Below are 20,926 nucleotides of genomic sequence, written 5' to 3'. Positions count from 1 at the left end.
AACATGTGAGAAAGCGAAAGGAGTCATTTTTTAAAACCTTATTCCTAAGAGCTACAGCAAAATCCTGAGTCACAAAGGATGTCAGAGGGCTTCTTGATGGAGATGAACTACATGATGTACCTTAGAGAATATTTTTAAATAAAAGGACAGAAAAGGACAGGACTTTGGATAGAAGAGTGATAGAATATGTCTGTCCCTTAATCCAGTCTCGACCAATCAGATGATGCATATGTTATTTAGATTAAGAAGTTATGTGAGAAAACATTTGAACATTCATCATCATCAAAAAAGAATCTTCCCTTAAATTATATAGAATGATACTCATCAGGCACAAATAAGGAAGCTACTATCAATGGAAACCTTGTGATTCCTTCACAAACCATTCATCTTTACTTATGAGGATATAAATCTAAAATTGTCATAAGAACCCCCGCCTCCTATGTGCTGTTTCATGTGAGCACCCAAAAACCATCAGCAGACCGGGTGGTTCCCTCTAGAGTGGGTCAGAGTCTGAATTTTTTAATAGAGAAAAGTAAGGTGTAGCTGGTGCTGCTGACATTTCAAGCAGGAATCATCCTACTTCTTTGCAGAGACAGAAAGAAAGAAGAAAGGGAAAAAGATAAATTTATGTATGCATACAGGATAGCTTGGATAATTATATGGCTGGTTTCTGCTGGTCTATCAAAAGAAGCAGTTAATTTTTTTTTCCCCTCTCCTTTTTGATCTCTCATAACTTTTTTTAACCAACTTTGCATGCTTATACCTGATAATCTGAACAACTAATTTGAAGACAATAATATGAAATATAACAACCATTGTTGAATTCCTATTATTTAGTTTAGTGAAATTCTGTATCTTTTCTAATTGTTTTTACTATTTTTAATTCTCTTTTAAAAAAAGGAAATGAAATTTCAGCACAATGACCTTAGCAGATGTTTATCAAATCTTTTTCCAATATGAGGGACTCCAATGTTAATTTTTATTTGCTTTGATCAAAAACTTGCTTCTTGGTGATTCATATCAGCAATATTTTATACAATGCCAAATGATGGAACATGGTCTTAAATAAAATTTTATTTTGGACCAGTGACTGCCTCGTGCAATTTTTTTTTTCTGAAAGAAAAGGTCTACGCCACCTGCCCATCTGATCTCTCCAGATTCTGTGAAATTAATCTCCATTGTTGCCTTAGAAACCTAACAAAAATTGCCTGATGCTTTTATCGCATCATGAAATTCTGCATCGCTTTTATTGTTCATGAGTTGTTTGTTCTTGTCTTTGTCATTGTTATTTTGGATGTTTTTCTCTTTAAAATAAAAAAATAATAAAATAAAAGTAATAATATATTTTTAAAATTGCCTGATTTCTTCTGGAACGTCAGCTAGGATATTACGTGGAATTTTCAATCTCTCTTTCCTAGGTAGTTCAGGAGACTGTGAATATTTGCTGATTTGTATGTAGAGCTGAATTCTCCAAGACATTTAGACAGGGCTTGGAAAATGATGTAATAGTAGATTGACACTCTTACCAAAGGTCAGACACCCTTCCTGCCACCATTTCTCCTTAAGGGTCAGCGGCACCACTTACACCACTCACAGAGCCTACGAATCTGGTGAAAAACATAAATCCTTTTTGAAATAAACCTTCATATTCTGTATAGTTTTTTTAAAAAAAGACTTTACCTAGTACTAGTACTTTTCCCAAATGTGACCAGGTAACATCTTTCACTTGCATCTGGAACATCTGATGCTGAAGGCTGGTATAATGTCATAAAGAAGGAGAATTCAGCAGTGAGGAGGCTTGCTAGAGTTGAGTAAAATACATCACGAAGTGAAATTAGGTCGGGGATGAGGGTGGTTGATTATTTTAGAGTTAAGCATTGTAGGAAACACTGAAAAATTAGAACTGTTGTGTTTCTCCTGAAAAGACATTAAGGGCTCATGTAAAAATATAGCAACACAGGCAAAATTCAATATTTTGAAAACTAATTTCCTTCCTACTTCTAGCCAGGGCCAGAACGGCAAAGGCTCTCCATGTCCTATACCCATCTCTTCTTCATCTCCAGAGAGTGAGAACCAGGTTTTGTTCATTGATGCCCCAGCCAAGAACAAGGAGGTACTGAGAACTGTGGATAGCAGAACTTAACCTACTCTGGATCAGATGCTACCGACAAATGCAGCACAATATAGACACATGGTCTGTGCACACAAAGAGCTTACAACCTGATGAAGTAAAACCCACTCTTCTACTTTGTGAAAATAAACCAAGCCTCAGCTGAGTGGTAGCTTTTCTTGCGCACAACCTGCAGATCATTTGCATTTATGTATCCTGAGATGTTTGATTAAAGTACTTATCTTTTTGAGTTCCATCTCAAAATTCTTATTCAGAAAATCTGATGCATGAGATCTGGGAATCCTTAATTCAACAAACTTTCTGAGTGACAGAACCACTAATCCATCTGTTTGCTAGAGTAAGTACTATCCAAAATCCTACAGTGCCCTTTCTGATGATCAGAAAGGAAGTCAGCACAGAATCACCCACCATCAGTGCCTGGGGAAGATAGATGTACTATGATGATGAAAGTAAACAGAAAAAAAAAGTTGAACTTACAGAACAATTAATTTACAGAAAGAAAGAAAGAAAGAAAGAAAGAAAGAAAGAAAGAAAGAAAGAAAGAGGAATCAAGCAAAGGCACATTCAGCATCCACGCCCTTCCAACAGCCTGGAGTCACCTTTCAGCAGCAGGCCAAGGTCATGAGTGATGCTCAGCACACACAGCTTAGTCCTGAAAGCCCGGGAGGAGGGAAAGTGGCAGCCAGAGGACCTCTCTGGGTCTTCCCAACACACTGCTGAGACCATTTCCTTTTTCATCTGGTGGCAGAGATTTCTGGGATCAAGCATGCATGGGTGAATGAACTGGCACCTGTGTCCTATACTTGGAGAACTTTTTGTCCCTCTGTCTCTGTCCTCCTTTTTCTTCTGTGGCACCACTTAGGGCTGATACAATCAAAATGATCACACACACACACACACACACACACACACACACATATTCTACTCCTCTAAAGTAACCATTTCACTTAATACTAGTTCCCATATTCCTCTGGCCTTACTCTCAACTCCTTTTCTAGGATGGTTTCCCAAAAACTCGATAGAATCAAACATTCTGGATTTAAGGCATTCCAACATTTACATGACCTTGGGTGTCCTTTATCCTGTGTTTAAAATGGGCAAGATCGCTATGAAAGTCAGAAGACATTACTTATGTGAAAGTCACCCTCCAACTATAAGGTCCAACCTGTACCGCACTAAAGAAAAAAATTATGCTCCCACAGACGTCAAATGCATCTACTCACAGAATGAACCAGGGTGAACACAGATCTCAGGGTCAGCTACTGCAAAATCACCACGAAAGTCACCATCAAAATGATGGGAATTCAGATCTGCCAGTGCAGTTTGGGGGACATTCAAAGGGATCAGCTATTAAAAATTGGAAAAAGACAAAAGCGTGGAGAAAGAAAAACAGAAATAAAAAAGTCTGAGCAGACAGAGTCTGTTCAAGAGAAAGGATGAGGCCACAGGGGATGACAGGCAGGAAGAGGGTCACCCCCTGAAAGAGTAAAATCAGCAGATGCCTGCTGCATGGGAGACAAGAAGGACAGATTGATGGAGCTTTGATTGATGGAGCTTTGCCTAGCCCTGCATGATCTGCATCCTAACCAACAGTACCCCTGGGCTCTGCCTTCCTGCTACCTCCTGTCTTCCACACTCCTATTTTCCTTACTCTCTGGTAGATAGTTAAAAACAACTGTCTACTAAGGAGGCCCCCATAGACCTCTGCCATCCAGCCTTATCCCTTAGCTCTCACACGGTACGTTTTGTTATTTGAAGTCACAATCTTCTTTCGTTTGGATCAGAACTCCTGGGCCATGTAGAATTCATATATATATATATATATATATATAGAGAGAGAGAGAGAGAGAGAGAGAGACAGACAGACAGACAGAGAAACAAAGACAGAGACAGAGACAGAGACAGAGAAATAATTATATATAAAGAGAGATCTCAAAAAAATATATATCTCCAGTAACACTTTCCTTTCTAAAACAGAAATAAATATACTGACCATATGAGTAAATATAATCACAGCTATATTCTGAAGTGATATTCATGAAACTGAGAAGACAATAATAATAATAATAATAATAATAATAATGTCTGACTTATAGAGCTCCCGAGCTCTCTGAGGAAGCATTAGACCTGTCTCAAAATAATCTGTATGAAGTAGCATATGATCAGTGTCTCAAAATAAACTGTATGAATATATGAGGCAGGATGTCATTAGAAGGAAACCACAGACCAGCTTAATGGTCGATGAACTCCATCAGCTCCATGAATTTGTGTAGAACAGCTACATGCTCTTTCGTGTGCAGGTTCAACCACGGGTTTATCAAATGCATTAAAAAAAAAGTCTCACCACTAAATTAGATATTCCTAAAAAAGTTTTCTCTCAGATCCCTTTCATTTTGGACAAATTTTATCTTTTTATTGGCCATTCTGTTAACAATCTTTTCCTGCCTTCCCTCAGAACACTTCGATTTCTCGTTAATGCTTCTCTCCTGTACTGACCTCTTCCCTTCTCTTTTTCCTTGTTCCTTTGCTGACTCCCTCTTCATCTTCTTTCCTAGCTTTAGTTGAGTGCAACAGTGACCTCCATGCTGCTCATCCTACATAAGGTGCAGTTGCCCCATCCAAAGTATTTTACTTGAATCTCAGTCCTTCTGCATTCTTCTATGTCCATCCCTGTCCTTATCCTCCAGTGAGTGCCTGGGGAGTCACACTGTGTGAATTGCTGTGTATTATTAACTAGTTCTTGCTGTAGGAAAATGGAATCACTCACCTTCTAGTAATGGAATCTGTGCTCTCCAACAATTATCTCTGCAGTAGAAACTGGACTTTGTAGTTATTTTATTTTCTAGCTCCCTACCCCTAACAAGAACTCTCTAAACTGAGATACAGGGTACAGAATAGAAAGAAACCAACTGTACTATCTCCTGAGATGTCAATCTCAAAAGACTGGGCAAAAGATTCTCAGTAGGCGCATGTCCAAACCGTGCTACCTGAAATGTTTTTATTTATGATTAGTAGGATTTAATTGTGCTTCAAAAGAATGACATGTAAGGTATATGGTCTCTGATGATGAAGATTCCAGTTACTGAACATATAGTGGAGTATGTTACATCATCTCTAATCGTTTCAGCCACGCTTAGGAAATTCATATGCAAGGATAAGTAACTTTAAAAAAAAAAAAAAAAAAAAAAAAACAGAGCTAGTGAATGCTAAAACCAGGACTGGGACCTACTTATCTTTCTATTATAATGCAATGCCATGTGTTTCAGTTAGAGTTTCTATCTTCTTGGCTGCTGATAAAATGACTGTCAGCTGGTTACAGAGAAGGGCCAGCAGCAGCTTAGGTGATGGAAAGGTCCTCCTCTGGCTGACCTTCATCTTCACAGTCATTTTCCTAAAGCACATCTGAGATGCTTTCAGCAGCTGGAGATCCAGTGTCTAGCACCTGTCCTCAGAGTTTTAAGAGTACATTTTTATAACATGTTACCTTATCTCTGGCAAGGAAGTAAGCTTCATTTTTGGATTGCCTTTACTGAGTATTTACCCTCTCTGATTACTCTGCCCAGCTGGTGCTGGAAGTAGCTGAACCTACCCAGGTGCAGCTTGCTTTCTTCAGCTGTGCCTTGTCCGTGATGTCATCTTGACTCAGTGTGCGTCAACACTGTGCTCCAAGATCAAGAGCAGGCTGGTGAATTTGCATCTTACAATGTGTCCTGATGACATTTGGCTTACGTTGTCCTTCTTTCCCTTGGTCATAAGCAGGTGCGGTGCTGTCTCTGTGCTAGCAATAATGATGGTGATGCCCACAATCATAATGACAATGGATAACGTAAGTGTTCTGCTCCTGATATACCAGAAACTATGCAATACCAAGTGCTAAAGTGGGTGGGATTCCAGAAGAGGTGTCTGCCAGCTCAAGAGAGTTGTTCCTAGGATTCTAATTGGCAAAATCTGAGGAAAACAAAGAGAAATGGATGCTTTCTAACTGCATGTCAATTCTCTACTTTGAAGACTAAGTTCTCAATTCATTCTACAGTTTTGGATGCCCATTGCATCCTATCCTTTCTACTAAGTTGTGAGGTGATTCATAGATGTACTTAAGAATCCCTAAATCTGTCTTATTAAAGAAACAGACATACAAGGAAAAAATAATCCAAAATTAATTGAGGTAGAAATGATTCCACAGAAGCACATATAGAGTAAATGAGCTCAGAGGAAGAAACCAAGGGAATCTGTATTCTTGCAGAGGCTGGTGTCCAGCTGATGCTGAAAATGTGCAGAGGGTCTCTGTACATGGGGCAGAGTGGGAAGGGTTTCCCCACATGGAGGACTCACAATTATTGATGATCTCAATCACCATCATCACATGCAACCTATATGCCCAACACTATTCAAGGCGCAGTATATACATTGATTTTTTTAACCCTGATAATAATTTCAAGGGTTTTCTCTACTTTACACACCAAAAGTAAAGCTTATGAAGTTGGAGGTTGGCCAGGTGCCTGGGCTGGCTGAGGGGTCTCTGGCTTCTTTAAATCACTTGTCTTCCCACTGCCCACCATAACATGGGGACAGGCACTAGCCTCCTACAAGAACTATATTTATCAATTTATTAATTTCTGTCCTTGATTTAAAAGAAACTCTTCTAGTCTAAGAAAAAGGAATAGAAAGAAGAAATAGCTCAGCCCTAGTCAAGGCACAGTGATACAATAATAACAGCTGATCAGTGTTAGCATATTTTTGTGATAGCTGTGGTGTCAACTTGAATAAGAACTGCTGAGCAAACTAGTTTAGCACAATTCTGAGTGTGTCTGATGATTGACTTACAGTGGAGGGAAGGCCCACTCTGGCCATGGGTGACATCAGTCAGTAGGCTTGCAACATGAATGGAGTAAAAAGGGAAGGAAGAAGGAAGTCTGGTTTCTATTTCTTTACAGGAGCTCCAGTCTTCACCATTGCCTGTGGACATCCATCTCCAGGCTTCTAGCACTGACTTTTCAGCCTTCCAGTGCTGACCCTTTAGCTTCCCACAACTCATACAGGACTTGAAACTGGCCTCCAAGCTTTTGACTAAATCCTCCAGCTCTTCAGTAAGTAGAATATGGTCCTTTTAATTTCCTCAAACCTGACTCTGCAGGCAGGTGATATCATCAAATATATGTTAAATATTAATTTTGTTCCTCTAGTGAGCCCTAACTGATACAGTTTTCTAATATGTATTGAGCTTTATCATTTGTCACATGCTGTTCCAAATGTGTTCCAGATTTTAATGCAAAACCACTCCATAATCTAATTACTATGTTTAATGCTAGCTTATAGGGCTGAGGACATCAATAGATACTGAAGTTACACATTATACACTAAAATCCTACCTTACATACTTTATGAATTTTTTTAGAAGTAGGAGAGAACATTTTATCTTAAGCCTGTTTTATTTATCACATTCAAACTCATTTATTTCCCCAGGTACGTCCTTTCCTGACACTCCTCTTTTTTTTAATGGAGACTCCAAATCTATCTCCTTTACCATACTGTGTATGTAAGTCCCTGGGCAAACAGTTGTCAATCCAGTTCAGATCAGGCTTTGCTGACTGAGGATTCTAAGGGTCTCCAAGTCAGCACAAAGGGCAATGACAGTTGGCTTGCATGCAATGGTTGCCAGGCTAGCACAGGACACATTTAGATGCTTAAAATACCAGTGCACTCAAAGGCCAGCCAGCCTGATGAGGCTGACTTGTAGGAAGAGTAGACATTCCACAGAATGTACTGCCTGTGTGCAACCCTAGCTCTCCTCCAGGGCCTCTCCCAAAGCAAACAGCCAAGAGCTTCAATCGCTCTATTCACTATAAGAAATAAGAAAAGGGAGAGCGTGGCTAAAGCATCCTCTCCTTTCTGTGCCTCCAGCCCTACTGGGGAAAGCACATAACCAGACCAAAGGCAGTCACTCTCACAGCATTCTACCAGCCCACCTGAGTCACCTTGTGCAGTCTTCTCATCTTATTACACATCCCCTGTCTATTAAACCTTTCTCTCCCCTAGACAAGATTTTCACATCTCCTCCCTCCTCAAACCTCCTACAATTCTCTGTCGCATATGCAGCTCATGACCATGCTTTTAATTTCTCATAGAAACTGGAAACAGCAATAAAGAAATTGCCATGAGTTCCTGTTTACTGATCTGCCCACAGCTCTACCTATATGAGCTGCCTTCTCGCTTGCTATAATGTATGGACTCCTCATTCCCCTAGTCCACTTGCATTTGTGCTGTAGGTTTTATCCCTTTATAATTTCTTAAGAATGTTGTTCCATCTATTCTACCATATCCTTCCTACACAATGAATTTTTCTATGAGCACACAGACATGTAGTTTATTACATTCAAAACCCACCTTTCAACCTCACTACTACTTCTACCTCTTCCTTTTTCTCTCTACTCCCTTGACAGCAAATCCAGTCCAAGCTATCTGTACTACATCTACTCTTCCATTCAATCCTGAACTCACTGCATTTAAAATACTCTCCTCAAGATCTTCAGTGTCTTATTACTCTGTACTCCTCCTTCTCTTCCTCCCACACTCCTGGCACAAATTTAGGAATCAGTTCTTATATTTTATCTTACTTGATCATGGTTTCATTCTTGAAGTACTTTTTATGGATCATTAGTTTTTCCTGGTTTTTCTCCTTCACTGGTTGCTCCTTTCCAGTCTTCTTTTCGGCTTCTCCTTAAAATAGTGCCATCTAAAAGAACACAGGACCAGGAGCAGTAAGAGAGGCTTAGCAATCTTGTTGTTTCATGATTACCTAAGATGGAAGATTATCAACCAGTTTTCTCCTATATCTGTTCATATCAAAATCTTAAAATCACCCTTGTCTCCTTTTCTTTCATACTCAATTTCTGCTCCACTTGCAAGTCCTGTCAACTCTACTTTCAAAAGCCCCGAAATCTCACCACTCCTCACCATCCATACTGCTGCCATGTCAGTCAGAGCCACACTGTATCTTACAAATATGACTAGTAACATCCTAGTGGTCTTTGTGACTGCCTACTCCCACCTTCCAGAGTAAACTTGATAAATCAGAAGTCACATCACACCACTCTTCTGTTCATAACCCTACAATGGTTTCCCATTTAAAACACCAGCTTTCTTTTGCTTCAGATTAAGTCACTTCTGAATTTGATGATAAGAAGATAACCATATAAAAATATCTTCAGGGAAATGTTAGGAACAGAAATCTTAAGGTTTGAAAATTAATTAGATGGAATAAAATGCTAACAATGAGTGCAGACTACTAGTTCAAGTAATATTCCTCTGAAAAGAAGGAAAAATCAAGATTATACATGAAGTTGGCTTGAGTCTGATGGGTTTTTTGCTTAAGTGGGGCAGACATTAAGGATAGTTACTAAAAAGGAAGAGATTGGCGATAAAAGTAGATAAGGCTATTGCATGATCCTAGAGAAACAGAATAGGATGACAATTTGGAAATTCAGTTGAAAATGACTGCTTCAGACAGAAGGCCAGACATGTATTCTAATAAGGCTTAAGGGAGAAAGAATTGGTGTAAGTGATGATAAGCTTGTAGATAGGAGACAGCAGGATAAAGCCACAGAAGATAATGAGATCTAGGTAATTTGAAAGTTTCACTAATATTGACCATACTTACTGAGTAAAGCAATAATTTTAAAATCAGTATCAATTTTTTGCAAATAAATATTATTGCATTAAAATAGATATTATATCCATTCTGTATGGATATTCTTTTTAAAAAATATTTACGTTATGACTATTGAGCATATATTCTAATTTGGTATGGGGTTTCTACTACAAGGAAGAACAACAGTGTTCCCAAAATGGCATTCTGCAAAACCTCAAAGGCTTAAAAATGAGTTATACTGGGTTCATCTTGTTAGAAACAGTCATGCCATTTGTTTGCATTGCTATCTTGAAAAATTAATCAATAATATAATTAATCAACATTTATTGTGAAACAAAAGCTTAAGAATACCTTAGTGGTATGAAAAGAGACAACATAAAGTTCAGTTCAGGTCTGCATCAGCCAGGCACAACTAGCTACTGTGTAACTCTTTTTTTTTTTTTTTTTTTTTTTTTTTTTGTGGAACCAGGGATTGAACTCAGGTCCTTGTTCTTGCCAGGGAAGCGCTTATTCCACTGAGCCATCTCCCCGGCCCCTGTGTAACTCTTTATGACTACGCAGATCTATATTAATTATCCTCAGGCATATGTTGTTTGTATTATAGCTGGAAGTAGTAGTATATACCCACAGCTGACCATCATGAAGGCAGGCAGCTCGAGTTATGTTCCTACTGAAATATCCAAGTTAACAAAGAGCTTAAGGAATCCTAAGCAGTTTGCAAGTTGGCCCCAGCATGTTGATTACATCTGATCAAAATCTCTTGTACTTACTATCTTGGCAAATAGTACTTTCTGTTCAGTCATTGAACATTAAAACCTTTGACTTGTGTCATTCATTTTTACTGTCTCAACCTTCTTATCAGTCACTAAGACCCCAAAACTCTTCTGCCTTTGTATCTCTTCAACAGAGTCCTAGGTCCTTTGACAACAGTGCAGAACCCCTGCAATCAGGGATCACTTCCTTTGCCCTCTCAATGCAGCTTCCTGTGTCATCCTCTTCCCTTCTGTACCCTCACTGTTTTTACTGCTCTTGCTGAATCCTTTGCAAAGTCACCGAGCGCTCTCCTGGTAAGGCTAGGCTCCCATGGAGACTTTGAATGATGTGACTACTATCTGACTCTAATCTTATCCCCTCTTATTTTAAGCCAACTAGATCGTATCTCAAAATTATCTGTACTACAGTTAACACAACAATGAGTGTTTCATTGTACAATGACATCACCAAACACTGTCTCCTTTACAGGAATTCTCTCTTCCTCCCTTTTCTAACTCCTGATTATTCTTCAAGGGCAGAGTTCTGAATATTCTATGTACTTCAAAAAGATTTGTTTTTATGTCAGTTGCAGAAATAGTTTGACTTGATATAATATTGCTCTAATCACCCTTCACTTGATAACGTATAATTTTAAAATTGTTCCTTAGAAGAAAGTAGTATGATCCAAAGACTTGTTTGGGGATAAAGAATGATAAGGTTACAGGCTCAATCACACCTTGAACTTCAAAAGAAAAATGCATTGGTAGCATTGGAGATCCCAGCTGTATACAACACGACCTGGAATTTTATCAACACCTATCCTAGTTATGTTATTTCCTGTGTTTGAATAATGTAGCATATAAGGTCATCAAAATTTCATCTTAAAAAAGGAGAAAGATATAATTATATACACTTGAAAAAGAATCATAATACAATACAATACAATACATAAAGTCAAAGAATAGGAATCAGAAAGTAATCTCACTCTGGCATTTCAGAAGGCACTAGAAATCTCATAATTAACCAGGCTATAGAAACTCAAAAATTGTTATAAATTTTCTGGGACAATTCTTTTGTTCTATTTGGAAATAATAATACAATTTTTGTTCAGACCACAAGATCTTACTTATAGAAATCTTTTTTTTTATTTTTATTTAACTTGGAGTGCTTAGTTTTGTAATTAAAGGACTTCAAAATTCACTTTTTTTCTATTGATCTCAGGTACAGAAACTCAACATGCTTCTTTTCCTAGTTTTCAAGGTCCATTTCACTTTTCTTATTCCATGGGATTTTTCTGGGCATCATTATGCTGAGAAGTGTGTTATATCTGGAGATATAAATAGGGGAGAAACCCTGCTTTATCATGTTTACCAATTTTCATGGTATAAATAAATACTGCCATCATCTTATTTCAAACCACCAATTGTTTGTCAATCAGAAAAAATTACTTGGTGATACTCTCTAAAACAATGGCAAGGCAGACTTTATGTAAGACCATCATAAATACAGGGACTACTGCATTACCATCTCGCAGTGGGAGACAGAAATGGCCCTTAACTAGAATAATGCAGGGGCAAGTGGGCATCAGAGCCATGAATCAGGGTGGGGTCAGCAGGTGGAAAATTATGAAGTAGAAAGATCAGGAAATGGGGGGTTGGTATTCTGGCTAAATTAATCTAACAAGATTATAGCTAAAGACAGACCAGGTGACCAGACATCAGCCAAGGGGTACAGAAGAGGAATCTCATAGAATATTGAAGAAAATCTGATATTAAGCTAAACTAACTCAGCAGGATCTTTTTTAAAACTAGATTTTAAAAAGACACCATTAGGTGGGCCTAAGGGAAGTTTCAGAAGTCTGACTAAAGAAATGAAATCTGACCAGACTTGAAATCCCAGCATCCTGGGAGGCTGAGGCTGGCGGATAGCAAGTTCAAGCCAAGTCTGGCCAAGGTTTCAATTTAGCTAGATCCTGTATCAAAATTTAAAAAAATAATAAGTTCTGATATATGGCTCAGGGCAAAGATCTTATATTCAGTCCCTACTAGTGTCCACTTCCAAAATAATCCTTGAAAAAAAGAACAAAAGTGCCTGACCATGAAAAGAATCTTTGTCACATATATTTAACAACTAGCTCTTAAGAACAGGTTCAAGCCAGTGCCACTCGTTACCTCATGCCAGGTGACACAAAGGTCCGTATGTTATTTAAGGTCCTGACACACTTATGGCATGCACTGTCCTAAAGCTATCTCCACTGCCCATTTAACTATCACCACTGTGTGTTCTGACAGTGCTGAAACTTTTCTCAGCTGTGTGCTCCAAGAAAATACCAAGACTAAGAAATTTTACTATCCTGTTATTCTTAGAAATCTTCAAACCCTGTTGCTTTCCAAATTTCTCAATATTCCAAGATCAGATCCTTTGACTCTTATTTATCTACCTTTATGAAACTCCAAGTTTCTTTTCTTTGGGACATTACTCACTAATGAACATTCTCCCTACTGCAGTAACTCTCTCTTGAATCATATGATACATTTTGTCCTTGCCCACTCTTAGTTGTCATTGGACCTGTGTTCTAAATAGAGTCATTGTGCTCCTCTCTTATGTAGCGTCCTGGATGACTCAGTTAACTGTCTCTCTCTTGAGCTGCTGTTCAGGAGAAGGAAAACCCAGGCATCACCCCCCAAGTGGAATAGCTCTGCACATTGTTTATTCTGATGAAAGAGGGTGTCTCAGTGGGAGAGAGTGAGCAGCTCAGGATCTGATATGAAATCCATGAATGCAAGACTTCTTGGCCCTGGGCTAGGAAGGGTCCCTCATCACAGGACATCCTTGGCCTGCCATTGTGGTGGCAGTAGTGGAGGGGACTCCCACAGGCTGGCCACTTCCTTTCTCCCAGTCTCTCTGTCTCTGTGTGTCTCTCTGCCTCTGTGCCTCTGTCTCTGTCTCTCTCTGTCTCTGTCTCTCTCTGTCTCTGTCTCTGTCTCTGTCTCTGTCTCTGTCTCTATCTCTCTCTCTCCTCTCTCTGTGTCTCTCCCTCTCCCTCTCCATCTCTATGTCTATCTCTATCTCTGTATCTCTCTCTCCTCCTGCCCCAATCAGCCCTCTTGCTGTCCTATTCTATCACAGCCTTGATCTGCTTGAGGTCAACAACCATCCTTCAGTCATTCCCCGTGGACACTGCTCTAGACCAGTGCTCTTTTCAGCCTCTATGGAGGGCCCCAAGAAGACATAGGGTAGCTACATTCCCCAGCCCATTCCCTGGAAGGATCACATCCTCCCACTCCTAGCCAAAAGCCTGTTGGCAGCACTGTCCAGCTCCTGTCTGGGCTTGTGAGTCAGAAGACCTAACTGAGTCTTGACTGTCTTCTTTGGAAGAGTACATGATACTTAGAAAATCACAAAAGTCCTTTCAGGATCTTTTATTCCTACTAAAAACTACTTAAAATAATAATAACAAATATTTCATGAGGTGGTTATCAGGATTGAACAGTTTTCCAGTGCTTTATGAATGATAAAGTTCTACATATTTTAATTCTTGCTGTTGACATGAACAAAAATAGATGAGTCTAGCGGCTGGGAGATAGCTTGGTGGCATAAGCACCTGCCTGGAAAATGCAAGATCCTGAGTTTGATCCCAGTATCACATGCCAAGCCAGCCCCAGAACTGGGCTCAGTGCTACAGGCCTGTAATCCCAGCGCTGGGGTGGCTAAACCAAGAGAATCACTACGAGTTCGTATTGAGTAGCAAGACCCTGTTTCAGCAACAACAACAAAAATAGATGTGTCTAGAAGCCTTTCTTCAGGATCAAATCCCTTTATTCATATATTAAAATCTTTTGTTGAGTGTTGTGTTGACTGGCACATGGCACCAATGTGTTTGGTGTCCTCACAGGCTATGACAGAAGACAGCTCATGACCATTCACCAGTACAGTCACTGCCATACAATCTTAAACTTCTGCCTGGAGCTCAGACTCTCCTGGGAACATGCTAGCAATGCAAGACTGAGGCCTACCCAGAAGCATCAAAGGGTCACCTGCTCTTTAATATAGCCCACGTCATTTGTCTGCCCATGAAGGTTTCAAGAGGGTCTGCTGCAGAGAAGTAGAGGAAACGTTGGTGTCTTGGAGACTCCTGATTCATCTGAGGGAGCTTAAGGCAGGCTCCCATCCAAAACTGACACTTAAGTAAGGACCTGAGGAGCCATAGTCAGCTGCCTGTGATTTCAACAGGGACTGACTCTGTTTCAGGGCCTGCTGTCTACTTTCGGAGTCCTGCCTCCCTCTTGTCTCCCTGTGTCCTCTGGAGCCATGCCACCCCTGGCTTCTGGCTCAAGGCCTGGTGCTCTTCAGGCTGGTCTAGCACACCCAGGAGAGGGGAACACCACTGGCCCCAGGAATTCCTTTCTCTGACCACAGCTTCCTCCCCTGGTGGAGAACAACCAGGTGATTCTCTTAGAAGGCTTTTTCTATATGTGTCACCCTGATGTAGCAATGACTGATGGCCTGGTGAAATGTATGCTCAACTCTGACTTTTAGGCACTAAATATAGACTGGGCACATGCTGCAAGAGCTAAATTAAGCAACATTGGCACAGAGGAGAGGGAGGGACTGTGGGGCTCCCTGGGGACAGCAGCAAATAGCCTGAGAGACACACAGGCAGCTGCTGTAGCCCAGTGTCCATTGACTATTGCTGTTAGGGAAGGGGTGAGCAATTTCATCCGAGTTTGGTTTGTTTGTTCCATGGGTTTGTTAGCAGTCACTCTTTTTTCTGTCTATGAAAAAAACAAAAATGGAGGCTGAGGAGGCATCTGTCTGCCTCAGTCAGATCAGCGTTCTCCACTGGGGTGGCGTCCAGCCCTGTCTTTCACATGTCTTGGTGGGCTGTTTCTAATTCCGTCCCACCCTGCCCCTCAACTTGATGAGAAGGCTCCAGCGATTCAGACTGCAGGTCAGAATGAGCATCCATTGCTTATGTTGCCCAGCTATGATGCCCTGCAGTGCCTTGCCAGTCTCAAACCCCCAGGGACTGGCCTACTTGGGGGAAAGACACTTAGCCGCTCACCTTGTTCCAGGATGGGGTGAAGGTAGGAAGAAAGCAGACTCCTTGGCCCCCTGCCTCCCTTCAGCGGCCAGAGAGGCAGCACTAGAGCAGCACTGAGCCTTTCTTGGTAGAAGGCAGTCAATGAAGGAAGAGGAGTGTGTCAGCCAGCCAGCCACATCACATCCACGCTACCAGCCTAGACAGCCACTATGGACAGAGAAGCCACAATAGTCATACATTTGCCATTTTCTCCTTTGATAGCAAGCCTAATCCTCTTCAGGGCTGAGCTCATCTGCATTTTGATTGCTGTCTTTAGAAAATAACAACTGAAAATGGCCTCTGATCTCCATCTCCAATTGCTTTACATTAATTAGCTCTAATTATGCAAACCAGCAAGGAAAGGAGATCCTTTCCTGTCCATGAATAAATCAGGCTGGATTTATTCCATTGTGTTTTTTCTCACTTCTCCAGGGTTCCCTCAAACTCAGAGGAGTTAAGAGGAATACGATGGTCCCTTTATTCTTCTGCCTGGTCCTCCTTCACCTTCCTTTCTTCCTGGGTGTCTTTGAGACACTGGCTGCTCATATCTCCAAAAGAGAAACAAAAGGAGGAGTTTTGGTTTGTTGGTTGTTTAAATGTCACTACACTCATCAAATTGGAATGATACCCAAAGTGTTTGTGATATAGCGACTCCTAGGCATACTCTGAGAATTAAGTTCCTGGTAAAAATTTTCCAGAGTCCTAATCATGCTCATTCTCAGCATTTCTACTGGCTGTGATTATTTGCAAATCAGTGTCTGCTCTTCCATGATGGGGACTGAATGTGTTAATGCCCACACGACTCGTGGCTCCTGAGAGGCTGTCCTGGAGCAGACAGAAGGCAGAGGAGAGAGCTATCCTGTCTTGGAGCTGTCACCCCATGACATTGATCAACCTCTTTGGGGTCTAAAGCTCCTTTTTTGTCTCCGGTTTGTTACCTCAGCCCTGGAAACCAAAGGCAGGATTTCTCTCTCCTGGCCACAGATGTACCAGAGATCCCTTCAATAACCTCTACAGATGCCTCCTGTCATAACCTGAATGCTAGAAATTTAAGGTGTTTGATAAGGCAACATCACAAATGCAGATGTGCCTCAGTATTTACAATCAACTGAGTTTTGTAAACTCCTATCTCCAGCTTCATGGATATCTGGTCTTCTGATTTATTTTTAATTATGAGAGAATTTCCTGGGACCCCTTTCCATGATGGAGTAGACATGAGCTTGAAGAAGTTCTGATATTATATGATTCCACACACAGGCAATATACCTTTAGCTGTTACCAATTCACAGATTCATTTTACAATTCTAAAGGAATAGACGTTTCAGCAAATTGATACTAGAGCAAGTAATTCTTGTCTATCAAAATGAAAATTAATTTTCATGTGGTGATTTTATTAATTTCCATACTGTAAAATAAATTACTCTAAATATTATACTTCATTACACTATAGAGTGTGTGTGTGTATGTGTGTGTTTGTTCTTCAGAACTCTCCTTTGAACTCATTTCAACCTTTTACTCATTTTCTAGTTAATTAATGGGTTAAGTAAAATTTTTGACATTTATTCATGTTACATTTGCATGTGTGTCATGATTATACCTTGTTGAAAATGGTATTTTGGCATACATTTTTGACTTAATATTGACTCCTATTATGTCATATTAATAATCATTCACTATATCAAATTTAGTTTTCTTAAAAGTAGCAAATGAGGAAAAATGCACTTCACAGCTAAAACGGAGGGTGAATGAAGGCTCTTTGCTCAGTATCATACGGCATGAAAGTGATAGAGGCAATATCTCTAGCCACATCTGTCTGCTCTGGAAGGCATTTAGGGTAACTACAAGGACGTAGGCTAAAAGGTTGGTACCCATAGCTTCTGTCTTACTGAAAACTGCATTGGGTCTGTAGAGATCAGATAAAATAATTTCCATCTTGTTCTTTCAGAACAGAAAACCAGCTAACAGAAAAGATGTCTTAGGTACTGTCCTTAAACCTATACAAAAACAATGAACAACCCAACAGAGCGCTTTCCGTCTCCCTCAAGGTATTAGGTACCACGACCCACCGAATGCTGTAATTTTCTCAGTTTTGTCCTCTTTCTTGCCGTTATCTTCAAAGCCCCAGAGGACAGCAGCGTGCCCTAAAGGACCTAGCCCAGCTCTCCTTCCAGATGAGGCTCAAGAACCACTGTGGAATTTCTCCTAGGTGGGCAGACCGGGTGCAGCACAGAGGTCCCCAGTCCAGCTTAGATCCTGGGATCCCCAATCACCGGGGCTCCAGCAAAAGCCATCCATTACGGAGCTACTATTTGCCAAGCGCCGGGGAAGGCAGCTTTGAACCCAGCCTTGGCGAGGAGCCAGGCGAGATACTGGAGGATAGGACAGTGCAGCTTGAGCAAAGGGAAAGAAAGCCATGGAGAGAAGGTGGAGCTAGTCAGCCGCTGAGGCTGCTGCTTTAATCCCTCCCCCCTCCCGGGCCTCACCCTCTTCCTCCCTCCTCCTCCTCGGTCTCCTATGAAACCTCCCGCACTTGGCACGCCACCCGCTCTCACAAGCTTCCCCTACCCACCCGGTTCCCACCCACGTGCGTGGCCCCACTAGCATTAGGCCTCTGCATTGCAGCTGCCGGCACTGCGGCTCTCCACCAGACTGCAGCGCAGCGTCCTCCCCGCTCTGCGTTTGCGACTTACGTAAGCCCGACGCAGGCATGCACGCACGCGGCTAATTCGTCTTCTCCATCCTGAGACTCTCCGCCAGAGGGAAGGCTGAACTGCCGCCAACCTGCCCACCCTCCTAAGCGATCAGATAGCCACGCCCTGGAACAGCAAAGCGCGAGCCAGAAATGACCTGTGACGTGACAGAAAGGACCTAACCATGGACAGCGAACTCCTCTTCCTAAGGACACAGGGACGCTCTTTGGGCTGATAAGGCGCCTCGCCCATCCCGCTGAGGTGAGCAGGGTCACCGCCAGCCAAACTGATGGAACCCACTGTGCCAAGGGACTGAAAGACAACCTGGTTTGTGTTGAATCCGGTCCATTACCTTCAGTCAGCTTCACAGACGGACTGACCTTGTCTGTAATTGCTCCCCTCTGGCTTTGCTAGAACTTTCCACTCTGAAAACATTAAGAATTTTCCCTGGAGCAATGAGCTAGTCTCAACTTCCTGCTGGTGAGAATGAGAGGCTCCAAAATCTCCTCTCACCTCTGATCACCTGACTGGCGCAGCCATTCTTCCACTGTTAGGAAGCTCTCAAGCCCCACCCCACCCCCCAAACCTGCCATCCACTTTTATGAGCAAATGTGGTCCATCTACACATCCTTTGCCAGATGTAGTTAAATCCTCTAAAAGTCTTTGTGGAGTGTGATTCACAGCTCTGAGGCAGGAAAAAAGAAAACTTTCCCAAGGACACAACTCTGGGAGGGCCCCAAAGGGCCACCTCCCTCAGCCTGGGGCTATTTGCTATTATCAAGTCTCCCACTCCAGTAGGATCAAATCTGCAAAATGTGCATTTAGAGATGGAAGGAGTGCAGATTCAGAGAGGAAAACTGAGGAAGGACATTAGGGTCACAACAAATCAGCAACTGCCTTGGGTGGAAGGGAGCTCTGGGTTGAAGGGAGGACATAGACAGGGACTTTCCACTTGGAATGTTCTGGGCAGAGCGGGACTAGTTGGTCACCCAAGGCAGGGGTAGGGATGGTGAAGCCACATTTTCTTGATGACTTGAACTCTAGATTGAAAATTGGTTTTCTTCCCCAAGATATACAAGTATTTCCTCCCAGAGAAGTAGTCAGAAAGAAGACAACCTTCCCTGAATGTTTTAGAAACTTGATTAAGAGAACTTGATGGGGAAATGTACACAGGACAAAATTCTGGCAGTAGGTGTCAAAAATGTAATGGGCTAATCATGTTCAGGACATTTAATCTTCAGCTATGTCTTATTTATGCCAGTTTGAATGGCATAAGCCATAAAAAGGAACTTCATATCCAGGGTGGCATCCCCACACTGCCTTACACAGCCCTCAGCCGCCACCTGGAACCTAGAATAGTAACAGCCATAGTTGATGTGGCATTTACAGGACAGTGGACACTTTCTCTTGGATGCAGTCAGCTGCAACATAATGGAAACAGCACTAGTTTAGAAGTCAGACACCTAGTTCTCTTTTCACGTTCATCCCTCTCACTGTATGGTGATGGTCAAGCGCTCAACCTTCTCTCATCTGTAAAGTGCAAACAGTTCCCTACCTGCTGTTGAGAGGATTAAATGAGGTACAGTTAGTTCCCAGTGACTCTTAATGACACGGCCCCTGATCAGCAAGCCCTACAGTGTCTCGTGTCCTTGTTTCCCTGTCGAATTCACTTCCCCCCCCCCAGCTTTGGGAGTCATCAGATCCATTCTATAGAAACATTTGACTTTTTTAGGTTCTATTTGGATATCTTTTATCTTCTTGAGTAGAACTTCTTACCTTTGAATCTCTTCCTGGGCCTGTTTGGACTAAATTCACATACCCTTAATTATACTGCAGCCAGATGTTCAGATGCTCTGAGGAGAGGTGGGGTGGAAGCCTGTCATAACCAGGAACTAAAGGCTATGGGAACAACTCAGGGCATCTGTAGATCACTTGACCCTGGAAGAACTTCCAGAGCTTGAATTCTCAAAACAGTGTTCAAACCTTCAGCAAGGCGTGTAAGCGATTGGGTGCAAATGCTGTCTTCGCAGCTGTTCATCCTCAAAGCCCAGATTTAACATCCATGAAGTAGAGTGGGGCAAGCGTGGGCAGGGTGGATACAAGGAATAGTCGGTATTCTGCCCATTTCATGGAGCTGTGAGGATCAACAGAGCTGTTTTGCCATTCCCTACTACACACTAAAATGTAGATCCATTCAAATGTGAGAAAACAAAGTACATTATTTTATTGTGATAAAATATAGACAGCAAATGTATAACTATAACCGCTTTATATTTAGAATTCAATGGCATTAACTGACTTGAAAATATTATGTAACCATCACCAGGATAGCTTTTTCATTACCCCAAATAGCAACTGTGCCTATTAACTATCAGCTCTCCAATTCCCCTTTCCTCAGTCCCAAGTAACTTCTAATCTATTTTCTGTTTCTGTGAATTTGCTTATTTAAGACGTTCCATGTAAATGAACCAGGACAGTGCTCACCCGAGTGCGTGTGGCTTGCTACACTTGGCTTCGTGGACCGCAGCGCATCGTTCACCTGCTGCTGCTTACTTGAATTGTTTCCACTTCCCGGCTACTGTGCGTCATGCTGCCAGAAACACTGACGCGCACACATCTGA

The 20,926-nt window shown here is 41.5% G+C and overlaps 1 long non-coding RNA gene across 2 annotated transcripts; it reads right to left on the bottom strand.

Moving 5' to 3' along the window:
- Nucleotides 1–7,114: 7,114 nt before the first annotated feature.
- On the bottom strand, nucleotides 7,115–18,576 carry LOC111813978. 2 transcript variants are annotated; one of them, XR_002819083.1, is made up of 4 exons: nucleotides 18,306–18,576; nucleotides 15,598–16,163; nucleotides 8,746–8,864; nucleotides 7,115–7,259 (listed from the first exon to the last, which is right to left on the bottom strand). It is a non-coding gene; the product is annotated as an uncharacterized LOC111813978 (long non-coding RNA). The 2 variants fall into 2 exon arrangements; XR_002819082.1 differs by having other exon boundaries at nucleotides 15,598–15,783.
- Nucleotides 18,577–20,926: the final 2,350 nt, after the last annotated feature.

Source organism: Octodon degus, unplaced genomic scaffold, assembly GCF_000260255.1.
Source record: "Octodon degus isolate 3935 unplaced genomic scaffold, OctDeg1.0 scaffold00250, whole genome shotgun sequence".
Taxonomy (NCBI): Eukaryota; Metazoa; Chordata; class Mammalia; order Rodentia; family Octodontidae; genus Octodon; species Octodon degus.
The sequence above is the reverse complement of the archived record's forward strand: the minus strand, read 5'-3'. Positions and strand labels throughout refer to the sequence as shown.